The sequence below is a fragment of the Rattus norvegicus genome, chromosome 18 (genome assembly GCF_021556685.1).
Source record: "Rattus norvegicus strain SHRSP/BbbUtx chromosome 18, alternate assembly SHRSP_T2T, whole genome shotgun sequence".
NCBI classification, from domain to species: Eukaryota; Metazoa; Chordata; class Mammalia; order Rodentia; family Muridae; genus Rattus; species Rattus norvegicus.
This window is the reverse complement of record NC_141551.1, coordinates 27979489-28003807: the sequence shown is the minus strand read 5'-3', so window position 1 is coordinate 28003807 and position 24319 is coordinate 27979489. Positions and strand designations below refer to the sequence as shown.

At 42.7% G+C, this 24319-nt stretch overlaps 1 long non-coding RNA gene across 1 annotated transcript in view; it reads right to left on the bottom strand.

Moving 5' to 3' along the window:
- Positions 1-11664: 11664 nt before the first annotated feature.
- The window catches only part of LOC120098187 (uncharacterized), a 54638-nt gene continuing 41983 nt past the window's right edge, over positions 11665-24319 (bottom strand). The window contains exon 4 of the long non-coding RNA XR_015642869.1: positions 11665-14621. This is a non-coding gene — a long non-coding RNA (uncharacterized LOC120098187). The remainder of the gene's footprint in view (positions 14622-24319) is intronic.

Sequence of the window (24319 nt, the reverse complement as noted above, 5' to 3'; positions counted from 1 at the left end):
AAAATGTCAAACGAGTGCTTTCCTTAGGTAATAGATGGTATAGATGAGGTATTTGTTTTGTTTTTTGGGGAGTTATCTAAAAGCAAAATGTTCAGTCTTTAATTACGACACAACCACATACTTGTTCCTGTGGCTTCCAAGATGGCTTGCAGTGACTTCTGTCTGTGGCGTTCACATTCTCTCCCACATCACATGAATCGTGGTCTATATAAACCAAGAAAACACAAATAGTGCTAGGTCACCTTCAAGACGAGAATCTGAGAGGTTGCAAAGACCTAGGGACAGAAAGCTAAGTTAGAGTCTTGGCTAATTGCAAAGGAAATCGTTTCTGAGGCTAGGAGTACTGTCCTGGTAGTGGAGCCAAGGAAGACCCAGACTCAGAGAAAGAGGAAGCTGGGTATTAGCCCAGGGGTAGTGGTGCACGCCTGCAACCACAGCTCTTAAGGGGCAGAGGTAAGAGGATGAGGAATTCATGGTCATCCTCAACAACACAGCAAGTTTAAGGCCAGCCTGGTGTACATGAGACCTTGTCTCTAAAGATGAGAGGCAGAGAGAGACAAAGAGATAGATATCTAGAGAGAGAGAGAGAATGAGACAGAGAGAGAGAGAGAGAGAGAGAGAGAGACAGAGACACAGAGAGAGGGGAGCAAAAACAACAAATTCCACTGACATAGAATAAAAAACAACCAAATAATAGAGAACCCAATTTAAAAAAATGTTATAACACAGTCAAGCTTTAAAACCACACTAAGTGAAGCAAGCCAGTCACAATGGATCACATGTTGCACAACTCCCTTTGTGTGCAATATTCAGAATGGGTTAAGTTATACCCATAGTAGATTGCCTAATGCTGGCTTAGGAGGAGGATCAGGGTGATGGGATTAAGTAGGGTTTCTGTCAGAAGTGACCGAAGTCTTTCAGCAATTATTGTGGTGATGGAAACAAAATTCCAAATATGTAACTACATTGCTGATTTACAAACTTCAAATAGGCATTTGAATCCTGACTCAAAAACTGCAGCTTTTGCCTGGCAACTCTGTTATTTATTCTGAGAGAAGTCTTGAGGGCCCTCTGTAAAAATAGACGGACATTTGAAGGTCCCTCCTTGTTAAAAGCTAATTTTATAGTGTACAGGAACTCATAGCATACCTAAGATGTATCTACTTCCCACATGTGTTTCTGACATCCTGACACTAGTCACCACGGCCCCTTACTTGGGCTAGTCTAGAATTTTCCCACCTTAACACTCTCCCTCCCTCTGGTGTGGGGGAATGAGCCAGGGCCTCAGGCCTGATAGGCAAGCACTCTTGCTATAGTTGCACATCTGGTTCCTGGGTTTAGAATAAACTCAGCCAGGGGTGATGCAAACATCAATCCAGTACTCTGGAGGCAGAGAAGGGAGGAATGGAAGCAGGGAAAGGGGAAGGAAGAAGAAGCATTTTCCTATCTTGTCTGAAATCAAGAACCAAATCCTTCCTTCTTAAGAGATGGGTTGCATCCCAGCCTGGACTTGAATGCCTAATTCTATTTGTAATTGGTGAGAACCCCTGCCTCTAAAGTATTGCTAATTATGACCATCACAACTGACTGAGTCAATTCCTTTTGTTAGTTAGTTTGTTGGATTTTGGACAAGATAGTCCTTGCTGTCCTGGAACTCGATGTGTAGACCAGGCTAGACTTGAACTCAGAGATCTACTTATCTTTTTCTCCTGACTGCTGGATTTAAAATGTACACACCATGACTGATTGTTTTTAAGTTAAGTTTATTTATTGTGTGTGTATCTTTCAAGAGTCAACGTTCTCCAGGATTAAATTCAGGGTCCCAGGCTTGGCAGCAAATGTTTTACCCACTGAGCCATCTTGCTTGAGTTTATTCTTTTTTCTTTCTTTTTTTGGGGGGGGGGTGTTCCTTTTTCTTTCTTTCTCCCTTTCTTTCTTTCTTTCTTTCTTTCTTTCTTTCTTTCTTTCTTTCTTACTTTCTTTCTTTCTTTCTGTTTTGTTTTTGTTGTTGAAACAGGGTTTCTCTGTTTGGGAACTCACTTTTAGACCAGGCTGGCCTCAAACTCACAGATACCCTCCTGTCTCTGCCTCCCAAGTGCTGGGATTAAAGGCATGCACCACCACTGCCTGGCTACCTGAGTCCATTCTTAACAGCAACCAGAGAAGCTGTTTATCATGAAATTCGGATAATGTCAATTATTTATTCAAAGCCTTCTAGTTACAATACTTGGAGGGTTAGAAGTAGGAAGACCCAAAGTTCAAAGTCATCTTCTACTACATTGCAAGTTCAAAGCTAGTCTCAGCTACATGAGACCTTGCTTCAGGGAGAAAGAGAGAGAGAGAGAGAGAGAGAGAGAGAAAGAGAGAGAGAGAGAGAGAGAGAGAGAGAGAATGAATGAGAATTAAGCCCTTCTAGTTACTGTCAGCCTCAATCAGAACAAAAGCCAATGTCCTTACAGTGAACCACTGGCCTTACTCACCTGCCACTCTGCCTCCCATATCTCTGATGTGGAGTTCTGTTTGAATTTGTTTAGCCATAAGTGTGATCTTGAAAATACTAAACACTCTCTCACATAAAGGCCTTTGCGTTTGTTGTTCTCTCTCCCTGGAACCCTTTGTCTTCAAATATTCTTTTGGTCATCCCCTACCCGTTTCCTTTAGGTCTTTCTTAAATTTAATCTCATCAGTGAGGCCTGCTCTGGACACACACACACACACACACACACACACACACACACACACACACACTTTTTTGAGGTGGTTTGGGGGATCCCGGAACTCACTCTGTAGACCAGGTTGGCCTTGAACTCAGAGATCTACCTGCTTCAGCCTTCCAAGCGCTGGGATTAAAAGTGTGAGCCACTACTGCCTGGCCTGGCCACCTACGTTGAATAGCATTCTTCTATCATTCTCTCTCTTTTGTAGCCAGCTTTATTTTTACCATAGCATTTACTACAACCAAATATTAATATATTAGATATAATTTATACTTATTAATTACCAATTCAACATTTTGTTGTTCATTGTCATAGCCGTAGGACTTAATAAAGTACCTAGCACATAGTGGGTTCTTAATAAACATCTATTGGCTGAATGAGTCAATTCAGAAGAGATGAATTGGTTAATTCATCTCTTTTGATAACATGGTTAATCATTGCAATAAATTTCCTATTGTTGAACTATCCTTATACTCCTGATATGATTGCATTCTGCTTAATCTTTTTTTTTTTTTGGTTCTTTTTTTCGGAGCTGGGGACTGAACCCAGGACCTTGCACTTCCTAGGCAAGCACTCTACCACTGAGCTAAATCCCCAACCCCTGCTTAATCTTTTTGAGATATGGAATTTTGTTTGCGAGAGACTCAGTTAACGGTTTGCATACGACACAGTTTTCTTAGGAGCTCTTATTGACTGGGCATCTTTATCAGCTCTTCTGCTTGAATCTATTCTGGAATAAAATAAAGGATCATCTAAGGGTTTTGTTGTTGGTTGTCGTTGTAGCTATTTCTCTCTGCAGGCAGCCTAGACTTCTCTTGCTAACAGAAGAGAGCAGTTGGCTGTGACGTAGTAACATTTTTTTTTACCTTCTTTCCTGTGATCTCAGCATTTGGGAGCAGAGGCAGGAGAATGGTGAGTTGAGTTATCCTCAGCCACAAAAAGAATTTGAAGCCAACCTATGCTTACACAAGACCTCATCTCAACCACCCATCTACTGCTGGAACACGAAGAAGCAGGGCTATTTTGTTTCAGCCTTTATTTTTCTTCTGTTTCTGAGACTGAAGACTTTCTTAGCTCACGTCTCTTTAACTGTTCTTAAAAAATTATTAATGTGATTTTATTTTGTGTGTGTATTTGTGTTGCCTGCGTGTACGTCTGTGCACCTCCTTTGTGCCTGGTTCCCACAGAGGCCCCAGAACTGGAGTTATCGATATTTGTGAGCCACCACTTGGTACTTAGAATTGTTCTTTGGTCCAAAGCAACCCATGCTCTTACCCAATGAGCCATCTCTCCAGCCCCCTTAGCTGATTTTATCCATCAATTATAGTGAAAGATTCTTTCGAATAGGGTTCTGAAGCTAGGTTACATTCTTATGTCTTAGGTAGGGAGGGTCTCACTGTGTAGCCCAGGCTGGCCTTGAACTTGTGATCCCCTTACATCGCACAGTGGTAAACATCACTAAATCCATCTTGAAAACATTCTTTCTGGAAGCTTCAGGTTTCATTTTCATTTTCCTGCCTGTCTTAATTTTTTTCCTCAGAAGCCAGCATTTTAATTTGTCCTTCATCATTTCTGTTGGACTTGACAAAACATTGACAGACTTGCTAAAATTATACCTAATGTCAAAGTGACACGTGCCCGAGGTGATGAGGCTTTGCCGGCTATCCTCTTCTGAGCATTACATGTTGTATGTATGCATGCATTATGGTGTCATACCATAACACATAAACATTGACAGACACAATTTATTTTCATTTTGTGTTCTCATGGAATAGACTAAGACCTCAAGCATGCTGTGTGTAAGCCAAGTGCTGTGCCATTGGATCACACACCACACCCGCACTGAAAACTCTTGAAAAGTCTTTTGGATTTTTCCTTTGTTTCCTGTTCTAATTTGGATTGCTCCCTGTATTGTTAGTTACGTAGGAAAGCAAGAAAGAGCTGCCTTGCTTCAAATTGCTTACTATCCACTGTATTCCTTGCTTTGGGCAAGAATCCTAACTTCTGAACCTCCGAAAAATGAGGCTAATATGTTTACTTTGTAGGGCTGTTGTGAGGTATTCGTGGTTTAATGCAGGCCTGATTCTGTTTCTGCCCTCAGGGTATCCAGGCATCTGTGCACGGCAGCTGGAATGGAAGGAAGGAACTTTATTGGGGTGGGTGGGTTCTCAGGATCTCCACTGGCTTGAGGACCAAGAGAAACAGCTTTCAGGTTTCCTTGAAACAGCTCTCTTTTACTGGGGATAACAAGAGCTGTATAAACCTTGGGGTAAGGGTAGAAGTTTTGAGGACAGGGGTAAGTGTACATTATTGACCGGGGCTGGGGTTCTGGGAATGCTTCATTTGCATGAAGAGGAATTCCAGGTGCTTGCTGGACATGTCCTTATAAGGAGAGAGGAAGTTAAACCTGTATTTTGGCCACCAGGCTGTCTGACTACCTCAAGGGTGGTGGGGGTAGCCGTCGTTCAGACTATAAGCACCAGAGAATGCAGACCCAGAGAGAAGAGGAAACAGTCCTGACTCTTGATCTCAGGACTAGATCAGTGTTTGGACACATCCTGAGCTCACTCTTGCTTCAAACTGGTTCCCCGAGTCACTTGGCCTTTAATGCAAGGAAAACACTTAAAATGGTACCTAGGACATTGTGAGGTATCATTCAGTTTTAGCTTTTGTCATTGTTCCTATATTTCTGCAGTATATTTCCCCAATGCTCTTCAAATTACTAATGAAGAAAGACTAGGATAAGTGAAGCCACTTTATTTTATTTTTAAGACTTAGAATTTTAAAAGTCACATTTAAATTTTTAGATGTATTTTATATGTCTAAGTGTTTTGCCTGAATGAATATATGTGCACTACATGCATGACTGGTGCCCTCGGAGACCAAAAGCGTGTCAGATCCCCTAGAACTAGATTTTTAACTGATTTAGAGCCACCAAGTGTGTGCCAGGAGCCAGACCCAGGTTTTTTTTGTCTTTTTGGGGTTTTTGTTTGTTTGTTTGTTTGTTTATTTTTTTAAGCTATCAGTCCCACGCTATTTAAATAATCTGTGATAGGGTTAATTGTATCAGTGAAAGTTTTGCTGGGAACTAGGGCCTTCATCCTTCTGTATTACTACTTGTTGTTTTTTTTGATACAGGGTCTCTCTGTGTAGCCCTGGCTGTCCTGAAAATCCTCACTGAGATCTGCTTGCCTCTGCCTGCCTCTGTCTCCCAAGCACTGGGATTAAAGAGGTGCGCTATAACCAGCCGACCTCCCTCTATTTTTATCTTGAAATCTGACTTCTTTTTTTTTCCTTTTTTTCGGAGCTGGGGACCGAACCCAGGGCCTTGCACTTCCTAGGCAAGTGCTCTACTACTGAGCTAAATCCCCAACCCCAAATTCTGACTTCTTGATACAGCCATTTGTGATACTGCCCTCTCCAGCCTCCATGTTGATGTATGATACTGCTCTATGCCAAAACTCCAGAGAAGTTTTGGGGAGCCCTGCCCCTTGATCAGGCCTTTGCAGTCAAGGCCTCTGTTGTTAGTATTAGCCCATACACAGTGGCCACCACCTATGCACTGGTTTTTAGACACACCGAGTATGTAGTGTCTCAGGCACTCTTCCTGCAGCTTTGATCATTTAAAGGGAGAAAGTTTGTTCTTGTTTGCAGCTTGAGTTTGCAGGCCATTGTGGTGAGGGTTAGGAATTTAGAGCATCTCATCAATGAAGCAGAATGTGACGAATGCTTATGCTTGGCCCACTTTCTCCAAGATCTCAGTTGAGGGAATTGTGCCCCCACAGTGGGGCAGGTCTTCCCACCTTCATTAACCTATTCAAGACAATCCCTTATTATCTGGAATCAGATTCTAGATCTCATCAAGTTGACAGTTGATGAGACCATCATATATGACAGTTTTTCTGCCATTTGGTTGGCTACTAAAATTAACACTATTAACAGCATTATATTTATGGAATATCCATATATCTTGAACATATCATAAAGAAAACCCAAACTGTAAGAATATCATTTGATCAAAGTCTAATGATTTCTGTATCTAATTTGAGCTTGTTAAAAAGTAGACCATACAAGTGAGAGGAACTGAGTTCTACTACAAAACATTGCAGAGGGGACTGGGAGATGACTCAGTGGGTAAAGTGTTTGCCATGCAAGTGTGGGGATCTGAGTTCAAATTCCCAGAACCCAGGTAAACCAGGCATGGTAGTATACCAGCGGTGCACATCTGTAATCCCAGTGCTTCCACAGCTCCTGGCCAAGCATGCAGTGGCTAACAAGCAAACTCTACATTAAATAAGACACTCACTTTGCAGACCAGACTGGCCTTGAACCCACAGAGATTTACCTGCCTCTGCCTCTGGAGTACTGAGATTAAAGGCACAAATAATTTTTTTAATTTGATTCATTTTTAAATGTATACCACATGTGTGCCTGGGGTCCAGGGAGAGCAGAGAAGGAGAATGGTGAGTCCTTTGGAACTGGAGATACAGTTAGGCACCCACCTTGTGGGTGTGTGGAACTGAACCTGAGTCCTCTGCAGGAGCAAGCCAGTGCTCCTAACCACTGAGCCATCTCTCTGGCCTCCAGCTTCCAAAACAATTTTTATTTATTTACTTTTATTCCAAACCAGGGTTTCACTACGTAGCTTTGGCTTGCCTGGAATTCATGGAGAGTCACTGTTTCCTGAGTGCAGGGATTTAAAGTTTGTGCCTAGCCCAAAACAATACAAAACAAAACAAACATCATGGAGGGTGAGTGTCCTAAGCATAGAGGCCTACCGAGACTGAGATTTAACATCATTTTGACGCCTGTTTCCAATCCAACCTTGCAGGTAATTTATTCCTCGATAACGGAAACAGCTATGCCCACCAAGGAACTTTCATTTGCATTGTTCAGGGTTTATTTTTATTGTCTTTAATGGACAATTATGTTGCATGTGACAGAAAAGTCTAACAAGACGAAGTAAATGCCCATGAAAATTAATCAGCTGGCATAACTGAGGGCTGTAGTCTCAGGCAGGACTCCATCCAGGGGCTGGGCCCCATGGCTGGGACTCACTCCCCACACCAACTCTCAGTTGTGCCTTCTGAGATGTCAGCATTATCTCCAGCTTCTAGCATCCTTCCCATGAACAACTCCAAAGACAGGGCCACTGGGGAAAATGCTCTTTACAGCTTACAGTCCATTCCTGGGCCGTCTCAGCATCCAGGGGAATATGTGATGGAGTTCTACTAGAAGTTTCTTTAGTCAGAAGATAGGAGAGATAGATGGTGGTTTACAAGCAGAAACTAGAAAGTTAATCGGCATTGGACAGCAAAATGAGTGTCCACTAGTAAGACTTTGCAGTTCACTCACTTACAGTCCACTTTAAATCTCTGCCCACCCAGACTCTCTGTTTTCCTACATCTATCCTATACAGGGATCTGTCTTCCATTCTATCTGCTCCCTGAAGGTTGCCCATCCTTTGAGCTTGTTGTGAATTCCTTTCTGGATTCTCTGATGTTTCTGTCTCACTGGCCAAAACATCTGAGTCAGGATGTAAGTAAAGGAAAATGGCACAAGTTAGCCTCCATTCCCTGTAATGTGTACACGGAAAAAAAATGTGCAAAACCCACTTTAGTTGTTATGGAGGTACCTTGTTGCAACTTGCCACGTGACCTCCAGCACTGTGGAGTCACCATGGCTGGTCTGCACTTGTCTCTCAGCTCTCAGCTCTTGCCGTGTGGCCACTGCCTTGATGTTGACTCACCTTATATTTCCCCCAATGTATTAATTTAGTGATATTTTAAAAAGTGTGTGTGTGTGTGTGTGTGTGTGTGTGTGTGTGTGTGTGTGTGTGATGAGCACTGAAGCACAGTTATGGAAGCCAAAGGATAATTCTGTGTAGTCACTTCTCTCCTTCTTGCTCATGGCCTCCAGGATTACACTCAAGTCAGCAGACTTTCACAGCAGGCGATTCTACCCACTGTGCTATCTTGTCAACCTCCAGTTTTACACATTTTAAAAAACATACCAGCATGTTGGGAAGTGTCCTGTAAAACTTACACAGCTCTACAACTGCCTAACCATTCCTATGTCACAGCCCAATTCCAAGGAGCTTAGAATTCCTTTATTCTTTTGTTGGGATTAGATAGATAAGTAATACATGTTTGTAAATGAATGAGTTCAAAGATAAAGTAGTGATGGGAGGGGAGACAGTTCTAGATAATAATAGTGGCGATTTAACAGATCTGTTAAGTGAGAAGGGAATCTCTCTCTAATAAGACTTACTCCACTCTGTTGTCCCCGCAGTACTGCATTCGTGCTTTTATTAGATATTTTTAAAACTCTCCTAAGTGATAACTAGAGTGCAGTATTTGGACCATTGTTTCTCGTAATACTGGTATTCAGTAGGTGTCTATTTAACATCTGTGGAATGAGAAATGAAAGTTGGTCTTTGGATCAAAAGCACTGTTTTTACTCCTGTTAAAAAAGAATCTGCTTCCATCGACCTTGAATTAATAATTTGATCCAGCTCTTCTTCCAACCTACCTATCGTAGAGGCAGTAGGTAAATCTGGCTGGCTAATTTAGACTTAAAGGTACGATTATCATAGTCTGATAACATAACTGCACTTCAAGGGCAGTCTCTAATTAGTAGTTCAGACAGTCGTAATCGTCACCCATTCTTGAGCAAAGAAATAACCTGGTAGTAATAAATGGATACTATTCTACCCATGATAGGCACATTACATAGAAAGCTTTCCAGATCAGGTGATAAGAAGGAACAAGTTGGCTAATAATGGTGACAGAGATGAAAGATGGAGTTCTGGGTAATTTTGTTTCTATGTCAACTTGACACAAACTGTAGTCATCTGGGAAGAGGAACCTTAACTGAGAAGATGCCACCATCAGATTGGCCTGTAGGCAAGCCTGTGGTGCATTTTCTTGATTGATGATTTATGTCAGAGGGCCCAGACCACTGTGGATGGTGCCAACCCTGGGCAGGTATGCCTGGTTGTATAAAAAGCAAGCTGTGTTTGCTGTGTAGAACAAGCCAATAAGCAGCATTCTTTTATGATCTGTGCTATGGTTCCTGCCTTTAGGCTCCTGCCTCGAGTTTTTGCTCTGACTTCTCTTCCTGATTGACCATTAGCTGCAAGATGAAATAAACTCTTTCTTCCCCGTGGCACATATCATAGCAATAGAATATAAATTAGAACAGAAGGGAACATGATTCAGTTGTAATAGTATACATTTGTAATCCCTTTCTTTGGGAGGCTGAGGCAGAAGGATCTAAGTTTGAGTTCAGTCTGCACTACATGGCAAGTTCCAGGATACCCTGAGCTATGATGTGGCAAGACCCTAGGGATTTTTTGTCTTGCTTTTTATTTTTTAATTTTATAGAGGCTGGAGAGGTGGCCCAGCAGTTATAAGCACTGGCTGCTGTTCCAGAAAATCCAGATTTGATTTACAGCACATGGGTAGTGGCTTACAACTATCTGTAACTCCAGCATCAGGGTACTTGATGTCCTTTTTTGGCCTCCATGAGCATCAGGCATGTGCTCAGTGCAGACATACATGCAGGTGAAACATCTATCCATACACATAAAATAAAACAAAATTTAAATATTATAAAGTAGGTCTCAAATCCAATAAAGCATAGTTGGTTACCCCATAACATCCATGCCACTATTGGATCAGAGGGCACGCCTTTCTAGGCCAACTGTTGGTATAGCTTGTAAGAATCACAGCTGGGTAAGACTTTTAATTGCTTTTCTCCATCTGTATCAAGCATAGAGCCTTCCAGCACTATGCCCAAGAAAACCTAAAAGCAGCCTACAGAATGGAGACAATATTTGTAAATACTGTATCTGATAAGGCTCGAGTATTTATAATCTATGAAGAATATTTAGAACTCAAAAATGAAAATAACAACAGCCAGGTATGCTGGACCATCAAAAATCTCAGTACTTAGGAAGGAGAAGCACAGGGATTGTGAGTTCTAGGGCAGCCTGGGCTACAGAATGAGACCATCGCTCAAACAAACAAACAAACAGAAAAAAAACCTAACCAATTATGCTAGTTTAAAAGTAAGAACTTTCATGAGCAACTTAACAAGCATGAAAAATATTCACTATCACCGAATACTAGGAAACCACAAACAAATCTATAACAATATTACTACTGTATGAATAGGGTAGCTAAGGACAAAAATCAGAAAACGACAAGTGCTGGAGAGCATGTGAAGAAGGGGACCCTCTAGAATCTTGCTGATGGGAATGTAAGATGACCCCGCCCACTGTTGAGATGCCAAGTAGATAAGATGCTCCAATAATCTCACTTCTGATAGATACCCCAGAGAATTAAACAAAATCTCTTTTATGTGGACTAGGAAGACACAGTTAAGTGGGCATGGTGGTGTAACCCTGGAGGCTGAAGCTTCAACCAGTCTGGACTGCATAGAGGCCCTGACTCGAAACCAGCCAAAACCAGCCAAAACCAGCCAAAACCAGCAACCCAACCAACCAACAAATGACACACATCATCTGGATCCTTAGGTTCGAAGTGAATTTTGATAGTGTTCTTTTATTCTAACATGAATCTTCAGAGTTCTCTGCTTTGGAAATGAAGCTCTTTTTTAGCTGAAGAAATATTAATATTTCCAAGAGAAATCATCCCATGAAAAATGAAAATCACTTTAGCTTCCCTGCATTTAGTGAGCAGCTCTGTGCTTGGCACAACCACAGGCCCTGGTGCTTTCTGTCCTACTAACTGAGTTCATCTATAATAAATATACATTTGCTTATTATAAATTAATAAATCCTCGTAGACTTACAGCATATCAATTCAACCACTATTCACAGGCACGCAGATTGCACACTGTTATAAAGCATAAAAGTCTATACTTCTATTCTCCTAATCCTCCAATCCTACTCTATTAAATAATGACAAACAATTAAGTTTTTCCAGAAATGTTTGTTCATATACAAACATCATACTCGTCGTACAGAGACACATACATTAAGTATGTAAATCACAAGGATATTTTGGTGTGTGCAAGATGTATGCACTTGAATATAAGTGTAGAAGCCAGAGGTTGATAATCTCTTTCTCATAATTTTCCACATTGTATTTGTGAGACAGAGCTTCTCACTGAACCTAGAGTTCACTGATTGTCTATTCTAGTGGATCAGCAAGCCCCAGGGAGCCTCCTATCTCTGCCTCCCTTCCAGCCACCAGCTCAGGGGTGGGGATGAGGGTGGGGGTGGGAGTGGCCCAACCAAAGCCTGCCACGCCCAGCTTTTCGTGCAGGTGCTGGGGGTCCTCATGCTTGTGTGGCAAACAATTGAGGCGTCTTCCCAGCTCCTACACTTAATTACATTGTAATGTTACCCACCTAGGGGTTCTGTAGGCTTAGAATCTTCAAAACCTACTTTAATTATGGTTCTTTAAAGCTTCAACCTCCCTTCTAGACCACCACTTAAAAGAGGTAAGGGGAAGGAGAGGTTAATGGGAAATGGGAGTTGTGGACCTGTTTAGAACTAGTTCTTTGGGTCCATTACAATCTTCACTTCAATGGTCCAGTCCACTAGCAAAATATCAAACATGAATCAGTGCAGTCCACTCAGCAAAGGCTTTAAGGATCGGCAAGAGTTTGAGGAAGCAGCAAGAAGCAGCTAGAGTACCACCAGAAGTTCGTTGGTAGGTTTCTAAGAAGTCATGACAAGAGATGATCAGTGAAGAAGGCAAGGTGAACCAATGCAAAAAGTGTCATCAGCAAAGAAAGACCAATGTCAGCGGAGCCCAAGGAAGGCCAGCAAAGAGTTGTAAGGCAAACCAGTGCAACAGGGGTGTCCAATGTCTTTGGGTTATACTTAAACTCTTTCCAAACATGTGTCCTCTCAAGTGTCCCAAGCCTCTGCTCCAGCAAAACGTTAAAGGCCTTTCACCAGGCAGCTTCCAGAAAAAGACCATGTGTCTGCTTCAGCAAAACATCCTCTCATAAGACAGTTTACAGAAAACCATCACATGATACAACTGAATCTCCGGCGAAACCAGAAATTCCTATTTCAGGGTTCTGTCTGAATGAATTTGTCTTCTTCGGTGTAGGGCTGGGTTGGTGTGCGCACGCGTGCGCGGTGTTTGGTGGTCTGGGATGGGTTCCTTCCCTTTAATTTTGGGATTATCCCCTTAAACAAAGAAAAGGAGCTGGGGGGCTGGAGACATGACTCAGCAGCTAAGATTGCTGGCTGCTCTTCCGGAGGACTTCGCCTCAGTTCTTAGCATCCACGTGGTGACTCAGAGCCGTGTGCAATTTCATTCCCAGGGGATCAACACCCTCTTCCAGCCTTCATGAGTATTGCACTCAAATGGCACATAGATACACATGCAGACAAAACACACTTTTCAAAAGGAAAGGAAGGTTGGAGGGTGGGTAGGGATGGGGTGGGAGATGGGGAGAGCTGATAGGTCCACAGTTTTAGATAAATGTGTTCAGGACCGCCCTTGAACATGTCTGGCCAGCCTGGAGTGGTCAGCTTGAAGGAGGGCCCTGTTGATAGGAGAAAAGTCCCGGTCGTGTCGTTCTCCCTCCACCCCCCGCCCTTTGTCTTACCTTAGGAAGTGAAGAAGCAGGACGTTTGTCATCTTTATCATCGTCTGTCATTCCTTTCCCTGTCTGTCTGCTTATCTAGCTCTTGGTTTCCTCCATGTAATTTGCATTGCCTTAAAATTTATAATTATTTTAATAAAGTATTTTATAAAAACTATATAGTAACGCATCTTAGATTTTTCACATTATTAACTATAATTTTTTATTATTCCTTTCAATACTTTGAGAGTCTTATAGAGTATATGTTTGCCATGATCTACTCAGCTAGACTTTTATTGATATTTAGACTACTTTCAAGATTTTAGAGGACATCTATTCCAACAATGCAGATATTCCTGCTCACAAGTCTCTGCATTCTTGTCTTAGTATGCAGTAGATCCTCTGATATTATAAAGGAGGGAATGACAAGGGTCATGTGATGACAGGTTTTTCAGGAGCTTGGTTTTGTCACCTCAACCAAGAGTTGAATTGAGCATCAATTTTCACTAACTAAATTTACAAAACTCCGAATTAGAAACCAACACATGATCATTATATTAATTATAAACTACTTCATTCTAGTAGCAGATAATATTTGCTTATTTGGAAATGGAGATTCGTTGTTAGGGACAACCCTGTTTTGGTTATCAGTTATCTCCACAAGTAAAAGTTTCTCCAATAATCTAATATCTCTAAATACAGAGAATATACAATAAAATGACTTTTTTAAAATCTATGATGAAGGGGGTGGGGATTTAGCTCAGTGGTAGAGCGCTTACCTAGGAAGCGCAAGGCCCTGGGTTCGGTCCCCAGCTCCGAAAAAAAGAACCAAAAAAAAAAAAAATCTATGATGAAGGATTAAGCCCCCCCCAACCCCCAACTGTCTACCTGCCACCAGACTGTACCTCATATCCTCAGTTAGATGCGTTTTCTCTCGGACAGTGCTGTAGACAGATTGACTGACACGTTCCTACTTTAGTTCTATTTTTCAAAAGAGCGCTATGTTGCTTGGCTCTCATTATTTACAATACGGGTTCATTCATTTGTTGGTTTGTTTTTTGACATGGGCTCTAGCTCACTTTAGAATTCCAAGTATGCCCTGTCCACTGGATGGTTTCTCTCTGAATGAGATCCAGGGTAGTGAGGCTCCTAAGCTATTCTTTTCCTGTCCTGGCTCTCCCAGCTCATAAAGGTGAAGGGAGTGGTAGTATGGGGATTGAGAGCACTAAGTTATCTTTCTTCTTTTAATTGGTTCTTCAGCCGTGTTGTCTCCAGCAGAGAAAGCAGCCGTCTGGACCATCAGGGCATTCCAGTCTTCGAGGAGCGAACAACCTGTTAGGAACAAAAGAGGAAAGTTTTAGCCTTTAGGAGCACTTGGCTCAAATTTCTCCAGAATGGTAGAGGAAGGAGTGGCCCTTTCAGTTCTGAGTGATTGTGTATTTCAGGGTTGAAGCTGTAAATATTAAGTGCCAGTTCTAAGGTAGTAAATGCCATCCAATCGGGCTGCTTTTAAAACTAAACACAGCCCTGGCAAACATCGTTGCGGTTCTCACAGTGGTATCTTTTACTTACTCTATACTTTGACGGAGGAAGAATGGAACAAGCTTCATTTTGATTCATGAATGTTGTTTTTATTCTAAATGGCCCATGTGAAGGGAATGCAATTGGACACAAGATCTATGCAAATTCACTTGCATACTCAGAGAAGGCAAATGAGGCTTAGCTCTTAGATTCCTTGATCAGGCTCCCTGGGTGAGAAGGCTGAGGAAAGAGGTGTCTGTGGCTGAATTACAGAGAACGTCACATTTGAGAAGGGAGAGGAAAGGCTTTGGCTGCCGCACAGCTCCCAGCATTCCAGAACCTGCATATGAAAGTGCGCACAGCTGCCAAGCAAGAGAAGGCGCTCAATGAAAGAGCAGCCTTCACTGGCACTAGGGCGCCCAGGGCACAGTGCGCGCACAGCAGGATAAAAAACGGAACCTTCCACTTTTCTGCTGGAGGTCTTGACCCCATTCCCCAATCTTTAAACCACCGATTACCTTCTTTTCCTCTATTCTCCTGGCCAGACCAGGACTATAGCAAAACGGAAAAGCAGAGAATTTAAAGAGAGCCCTGAGATTGTTTTTTGTTTTTGTTTTTTAAATTCACCACTAGTTAAAAACAAAACAAAGCAACAACAACAACAACAAAAAACAAACGCCACAATGAATAGAATCTAAACATCTGAAATAAGAGAGGGTTTATCCTGTGCTTGTTTAACCCTGTCTCTATGGCCTCATCCCTAAGACTGACTCTGGTTCCAAATTGCAGAAAGCAGCTAGATATCTGTGGTTTGCTAACTGATTCATTAAGATATTGCATTAAAATATTATTTATCTTGGTGACTGAGTTTCCTTTTTAAAAATCTTCCTTTAACTTGATCCCTGAAGTGAATGCTTTGTTCATTTCACACATGCTAGCCTTGGGCTCGTTTCAATCTTTTCTATTAAAACACTCTTTTTCTCTTTCCTTTCCTTTCCTTTTTTTTTTTCCTTAGTGGCTGGAAAGATGGATCAGTAATTAAGAACACTTGCTGCTCAATTCTAAGACTGGAATTCAGATCCCAACACCCACATCAATGGCTCACCAAAGGGCTGTAACTCCAGCACCAAGAGATCCAATGCCTCCTTCCGGGCTCCAGGGCTACCTGAATAAACTCTCATAGGCACACACTGTGTGGGAGTCAGGTGAACAGAACTTACAGAAAGAATCAATCTCCTCCCCCCTCCATGTATATAGGAAGGGGATTTATTAAAAATGGCTTACAGGCTGTAGTCCAGCTAGTCAAAACATGGCTGTCTATGAATGGAAGGTCCAAGAATTCAACAGTTGTTCAGTCCATGAGGCTGAATGTCTCAGCTGGTTTTCAATATCTGCCAGAATTCTGAAGATGGAGACTGTAAAGCCAGGGAAAGAGTGGGCTTTCCGGTGAGAGGAGAGAGAGCAGAAGATTCCTTCTTCTGTGTCCTTTATGCAGGCTTTAGATAAGATGTGGGCCATATCAAAGGTGTATCTTCCCACCTCAAAGATCCAGACTAAAAGTAGGCTTTCCTATTTCAAATAATGTAATTAAAAATAAACATTTCCCACACAGATATGCCCAGCCATTTGGGTTTTAGTTCATTACAGATGTCATCAGGTTGAAAACCAAGAATAGTTCACAAGTCCACCCCTGGTCAACTTGGCGCATAATGACATCTCTTTATATCACAATTTCCAAATGAAAATAATAACCAGGTCACAATTATGCCTAGCATGATATAACTACTCCTCATACAACCACTAATGTATTATAAATTTAGAATAGGTGGCAATGTCCCTTGAGGAACAGTTTTTAAGCATCTTAAAATTAAATCAGATAATTAATCAAATATAACAAATTAATACTGATATTCTCTTAATTGATACTACATTGCATAATAAAGAAATTGGGGAAAGAAAGTATAAATACAAATCTATACAAATAAATTCTTCCCAAAGTAGGAGAGAAACACATGTCAGTTATAATCCTCATTTCTGTAACTGTTCTTGAGGCCTTAGCTGGCCTAGGCGTTTTTCTTTTTCCTGGAGGAGTGACCTATAACCTATATCTTCATTTCGGAAAGGCCCGTGCCCTTTGTCATCCTGCCTGAATTGGGTTGTTGTAGTTTCCCATTGACTTTAATACAGGATGAGGTAGCACCAAGAGATGCCCTAAAGCATCTCTGCACTTCAGACATAATCTCTCTTACCTCCGCAGTGGAGAAGCAGCCCAATTTCCCCTTGGTAATCTGGATCAATCACCCCTCCTAACACTGCTATCCCTTTCTTAGGCTGTTGGCTTAAGGGCATCAAAAGCTCAAAGAAGCCAAGGGGAAGTCTGAGCTTCCAGTTCAATGGAATGTTTGTCGTAGCTCCAGGCAAGAGTATTCCTCCCTCTGGAAACAAAACTTCTGGGTCAGCAGAACTTAAGGTCGCAGGAACAGGAAACAAATTTTTTTCCTAGTGGGTCACTAGGGGTGACAGTGAGTGGAACTATTTCCTTTTCCACCCCTTGATGTCTGGAACTGTGTATCATATCCTCGCTATCGGAGAAGCCGTACCTTATATTGGATGCTGGTTCAAAGCATATTCTGCTGCCTCTGGGAGAGTGCTGCTTTAGCCCTCTCCCTGTACCTGTCTTCAAAAAGTAACCTCATGTTCCTCTAAAGCTAGCTTCAGGATGGTGGGGAGCATGGTAAGAGCAGTAGATCCCATGATTGTGGGTCCACTGTTCTGCTCTCTGGCTGTAAGGTGAGTTCCTTGATTGAAGCAATACGGTGTGGAATACTATGGTGGTGGAAAAGGCAATCTGTAAACCCATGCATGAGCTTCAGCAGAGGCATTAGGTGCAGGAAAGGCAAAAATCTATAATCACAGTAAAAATCTACTCCAGGCCAGGAAGTGGTGGCACACACCTTAATTCCAGCATTTGGGAGGCAAAGTTCTGGCAGATCTCTGAGTTTGAGGCCAGCCTGGTCTACATAGTGAGTGAGATCTAGGACATCCAGGGCTACACAGAGAAAGCCTATCTGAAACAAAACAAAAGAATCTACTCCAACAAGAACAAAGCATTGTCATTTCCATGCAGGACGTGGGCAGTGTAGTCAACCTGCTCCCAGATCACTGCTGGTCTCTCCAGGGAATGGTGCCATGCCTGGAGCTCAGTGCTGGCCTCTGCTGCTGGCGTACCTGGTGCTCAGTAGTAGCTGTAGCCAGGTCAGCCTTAGTAAGTGGCATTCCGTGTTGTAGAGGCCATGTATAACCTCCATCTGTGTCATTGTGGCCACGTTGTTTATGGATCCATTGGTCAATGACAGGGATGGCTAGGGAAAGAGGCTGAGTATCCACAGACTCGCTCACCCTATGTACTTGATTATTGAACTCCTCTGCTGAAGTCACCTTTGGATGAGCATTTACGTGAACACAAGTATCTTTACATCTTTTGCCCATTTGGAGAGATCTATCCACATACTGCTTTCCAAGATGTCTTACCAGTTTTCCAATCACGTACTCTCCGAGGCCCTGACCATTCAGCCAACCCATTGGTTGCAGGTCAAGAGTCAGGCAACAATCACACACGTGGCCATTTCTCCTGCCAAACAAAATGTATGACTACGTGTACTACCCGAAGTTCTGCCCCATCCCCAGCCCCGTGATGATTTCCGGTTTGCCAGTGCCTTTCAGGGTTGTCCCAGAAAGGAGCTGCAGTGTTGCAGCTGTCCACATCTGGGTGGACAGAGCCATCAGTAAACCAGCCCCAGTCTTCTCTTCCTCAGTCAATTGATCATGGAGCATGCCCCATGAGGTTATAGACGCATGGTTGTTGGCAGATGGCATTGTAAGGGGAGTAGAAACCATGAGTATTTGGGCAACTTCTTCCTGCCATATGTTTGTGCCTTCAGGACTTGCTTGACCTGAGTATGTATTTACCACTTCTATTGGATAATAGACTGCTGCTGGGTATATCTTACTTCATAGCTTGGTGGGTCAGATAACATCCACTTCATGATGGGCAGCTCAGGTCACGTGGTAACTTGGTGGCCCACTGTCAAACTTCCAGTCTTCACTAAGGCCCAATAGCTGTCTCTCAAAGGTAGAATAGTGGTCTGCAAATGAAGGTAGAGCCTTGTTCCAAAATCCCAGAGGTCTCTTCCTATAGGGATCTGCAAAGGCTCCAAACATCATTCCCATCTGAGATTGACACCAGGGTCTGCTGGATCCTATGATCCAAGTGGTAGAGCAGCCCTCACAGCAGCCTGGACCTGTTGAAGAGCCTTCTCCTATTCCAGGTCCCACACAAAGCTAGCAACTTTCCAGGATACTTGGTATATGGGCTGGAGTAACACACCCAAATGAGGAATGTGCTCTCTCCAGAGTCCAAATAAGCCCAATAAATGTTGTGCTTCTTGGTGGTAGGAAGGGCCAAGTGCAATGACTTATCCTTCACCACAGAAGAAATATCTCTGTCTGCATGCCCTACATCACTGGACTTCTAAGAAGTTCACTTAGGTAGAAGGCCCTTGAATTTTGGTTGAATTTATTTCACATCCTCTGGTGTATAAATGCATTAGCAACAAGTCCAAAGTGGTTGGTACCTCATGCTCACTTGGTCTACACATCATAGCATCGTCAATATTGAGGACCAGTGTGATTATTTTGTGGAAGAGAGAGCTCACCAAGATCCCTTTGAACCAAGTTATGACACAGGGCCAGAGAGTTAATATATCCTTGAGGCAAAACTATAAAGGTATACTGCTGGCCTTGCCAACTGAAAGCACATTGCTTCTGGTGGTCCTTATGGACAGGTATTGAGAAAGACATTTGCTAGATCAAAAGCTACATATCATGAATCAGGAGATGTGTTAATCTGCTCAGGTAATGACACCATAGCTGGAGTAGGAGCTGCAGTTGGATCACTACTTGATTGGGTTTTCAATAATCAAGTGTCATTCTCCAGCTGTCTTCTTCACTGGCCAGACAGGAGAGTTAACAGGAGATGTGGTAGGAACCATCACCACCCCTACAATTTTCAAGTCTTTGATGGTGAAATTATTTTCTGCAGCTCCTCCGGGGATGCAGTACTGTTTTTGATTCACTATTTTCCCTGGCAGAGGCGACTCTAAAGGCTTCCATTTAGACTTTCCAACCATAATAGCCCTCACTCCACAGGTCATGGAACCAATGTGAGAATTCTGCCAACTTCGAGGCATATTTATGCCAATTATACCCTCTGGGACTGGGGAGATAACCACAGAATCAATTTGGGGGCCCACTGAACCTTCAGACTGAAGTGGAAAACCCATTAATCACCTGACCTCCATAAGCCCCTACTTTGGTTGGAGGGCCATGTTTCTTGGGGTCTCCTGGAGTCAGGGTCAATTCACAACCCGTTTCCAATACATCCTGGAAGTGCTGATTGTTTCCTTTCCCTCATTGTACAGTCACCCTTGTAAAAGGCCAAAGGTCCTTCTGGGGAAAGGCTAACAGTAAAACTCTTAGGTATTTTATCAAGGTCCTTCCACAGGCGAACCTGCCTGTCACTTCTTTCAAGGGGTTCTGTGTCTGCAAACTGGCTCAAGTTGAAATTGATTCATGAGCCAAGATTCCCTTTTGCCACGATCCAATGTGGCCTTTCCTTCATTTGTTTGAGATTTTTTTTTCTGCTTATACAGATCAAATAAAAAATGCAGCAGGCTTCTTATGTACTTGGGGGACATCATAATTGATTAGCCAGTACCAAAGGTCCATTCCAGTCAGGCCACCATAAAATCACTTAGCCTGCGCTGACCATTTAACAGGTTAGGCCTTCATGGACATTGCTCTATCTGTGCTGTCCATCAGGGTAAGTACGCCCACCTTGCCTTTGGTGATTCAGTGCTGCCGCCTGGCCCCTTCTCCTACTGGGCCCAGTCAAACCCACTGCATTTAACTCACCCAACTGAGCAGCAGCATCTCTGAGGTCTGGCAAAAGGAAAAGGGCAAGAAGGAATTTCTTCAGATGTGCTGGTTCTCCTCTCACCATTTTGTATCTTATAGGATTAGTGAACGGTATGCCTTCTGGGTCTTCCTATTGTCGAGGATTAGGTTTCCACAGCACATCCACTCAAGCATTACAATTTCCCTGAGCCTTAAAATTCCCTCATCAACGCTAAGCCAAGGGATCTTCAGGCAGTTGGAGGCATCTCCAGGCATCCCAGATCAGGCATCTCCAACTCCTTTTCAGTCGGCCATCTTTTGACAAACGCTTCAGCCGATCATTCAAACAAACTCTTGACACCTTTTTAATTTTTTGTCCTAGAGTCTCCACTAAGGTGGTCCATATCAATAAACTCAGATCCAGTTTTATGATTCTTCCACAATTATTTCATACCCTTTAAAGTCCATTTCCACACACAGTTCTCAGGCATCTGCTTGAATGAATTAGTAAACTCATTAACCTCTTCAGTAGTACAGCTCACCTCCTCATGGACTACACTCTTTCCCCTGCTTGGACTTTAGTCTGGTTAGAGGTCTAGAGACAACCATTGGTGGATTCTGAGGTGCATCAGCATTGTCTTGCTTGGCATTTCCATAAGAGAAATCACTGCTGGTTTAGCAGACAATGAAAGATTCATTTCCTTAGTAAAAGGTGGAAAAGGCATCATTTTAGGGGATGTGGGTGAGAATGGAGAAATTACTTCCTCAGGTGAGGTAAACCCTTGAGAACCTGAGAGTTCAAAGCTCTCAGCCTCAATAGGGTCTTCCCACACATCTCCATCCCAAGTTACAGGACCCCATTCTATACCAATGATGCCCTTTTAACCACTGACACCCTTCAAGGCTGGGACTTGAATTTTCGTTGTAATTCAGCCAACTTTATAATGAGGGCTTCTGATTGATTTTCCTGCAGCTTGAGATCTGTGGCTGCTGGAGAGGAGATTCTCTCCCAGGGCACACTTAGAAACCTTTACACTGTTTATGTGCGTCTGCAGTTGGTCAATTTTATCACTGAGTTCATTGTTGTCTTTCACCGTATTCTGAGAAGCCAGAAAGTGGTTAATTTGATCACAGAGTGCCTTCTTTTCCTTTGTCAATTTATCCAGAGATTCTGGGAGCAACCAATCAGTATCATTATTTTCCCACTAGTTGTTAAATTTTATATATAGAGTCACCAAAAAATGTTGCCTCTCTGAGTTGGTGAATCTGGATATCAAATACATGTATCTCCCTCAGTTTGTAAGATAGTTCATGTCGTGAGCTTTCAGTACTCTCCAAGATTCTAGGAGAGGCTTCAGTAACTGTAGATGTTGGCAAATTGGAAAGCCTATCACAGATACTTTAAAAATTTATCTTGGGGTGCTGGAGAAATGGCTCAGTGGTTAAGAGCACTGACTGCTCTTCCAGAGGTCCCGAGTTCAATTCCCAGCAACCACATGATGGCTTACAAAAAATCTGTAATGGGATTTGATGCCCTTTTCTGGTCTGTCTGAAGACAACTACAGTGTACTCATACATAAAATAAAAATAAATTTCAAAATTGGATGAGCTTGCCTGGTGATGTGAGTGCTGGGAGAGCTGGTGAGCTGTCCAATTCAGCTAACACCCAGGCCTAGATCCAGGGCTTTGAGTTGGCCCACCCCAGTATCTACCTCATCTATGAGTGTACAAAGGGGCCAGTACTGCAGATCTGCAGGAGCTCTATGACACAGGACCACAACAAGATAACTAAGAGGAATCTTGGTGAGGATCCAGTACTGATGGTGTCCAGAAGCCAGAGGCCTTGAACCACACCAATGACTCATTGCAAAGAACATTTACAAGAAAAGACTGTGGACAAAAGGGTACACTGTGGGAGCTTCCAAAATGAGATTTTTTTAAATTTTGTTTTGTTTTTATTCTGAGGGGGCAGTTTGCAAGGAGGGCAGGTATGAAGAGTCAAGGAGTTGGGTGAGATTGTGGTGAGTGATGTAAATTCAAAAATATCAATAAAAAGTTAAAAAGAAAGAAAAAAGTCCCTCATAGGTGTAACTGGCTTCCTGAGTTTTATTTAATTCCGGTTTTAGACAAGTTGGCAACTAAGATAGCCATTTTACACACACACACACACACACACACACACACACACACACAAACACACACACACACACACACACAAACACACACACACCACAAGTAAATTTTTTTCTTTTTTTTTTTTCGGAGCTGGGGACCGAACCCAGGTCCTTGCGCTTGCTAGGCAAGCGCTCTACCACTGAGCTAAATCCCCAACCCCACAAGTAAATTTTTTTTAAAGGTTGTTTATTTTATTTATATGAGTGCACTGTAGCTATTTTCAGGCACACCAGAAGAGGGCATCAGATCTCATTACAGATGGTCGTGGGCCACCATGTGGTTGCTGGGAATTGAACTCAGGACCTCTGGAAGAGCAGTCAGTGCTCTTAACCACTGAGCCATCTCACCAGCCCCACAAGTAAATTTTTTAAAATCTTTATTAACTCATGAAGATTCTGCTTGTGAATAAACCTGAATCTGGCTTAATAAGATAAGGAAATGTGCAGGACATATTAGAGTTTGTGTTGTTTTTCTGTCTGCCTGCCTGCCTGTCTGCCTGCCTGCCTGTCTGTCTGTCTGTCTGTCTGTCTGTCTGTCTGTCTGTCTGTCTCTCTCTCTCTCTCTCTCTCTCTCTCTCTCTCTCTCTCTGTGTGTGTGTGTGTGTGTGTGTGTGTGTGTGTGTGTGTGTGTGTGATGTCTCTCAGTTTTTGCAACAGGATTTTGCTGTATAGCAAATCCTCCTGCCTCAGCCTCCCAAACATTGGGATCTTAGGTTTTAGCCACAATGAGGAGCTCAAACTCCATTCCATTGTTCTTTCTTACCCAGCAAGAACAGAAAGTGGAAGGAGAGAAGATTTAAATTTTGATGGTGAATCCTAGCCCCTTCCCCAAACTAGGATACACACCAGAGCAAGTTTAAAAAGACATGGCTCTACCACTTCCTACAAGCCTGGGTACACGGACTGACCTTTTGGGGAAACTGAAAAAAAATTTTTGGGTAACTTGTCTATATCTACTTTTTGTCTTAGATGTTGGTTTTGGGATTGCCCACTCCTTTAGATGCTTCTTTGCTGTATAGTGATCATGGTGGTACTGGTGTGCCTGTTCACAAGCCCCAAAAGACCACTAAGGCATCATCTCTGATGTAATTCCACTAAGGTCTTTATTTACAAGCTGGAGCTTGGGCCACACCCTCATCTCCAATGCAGTAGAACAAGAGGGCGCAACCCCAATCCCAGTTTCAGGCAAGCATTTATAGAGGCAAGAAGAGGGTATCTATCCTGGCACACATTTGATTGGTGGGCCATTATGGCCCTTAACATAATTGGCTGGTGCTGGGAGCCAAACCATAAACTTAACTTCTGTTTTCCTCCGAGTGGTGGTTGTTAGGATGTGAAGTGTCAGGAATGGGCTTGTAACCTGGGGGTGCAGATTTGTTG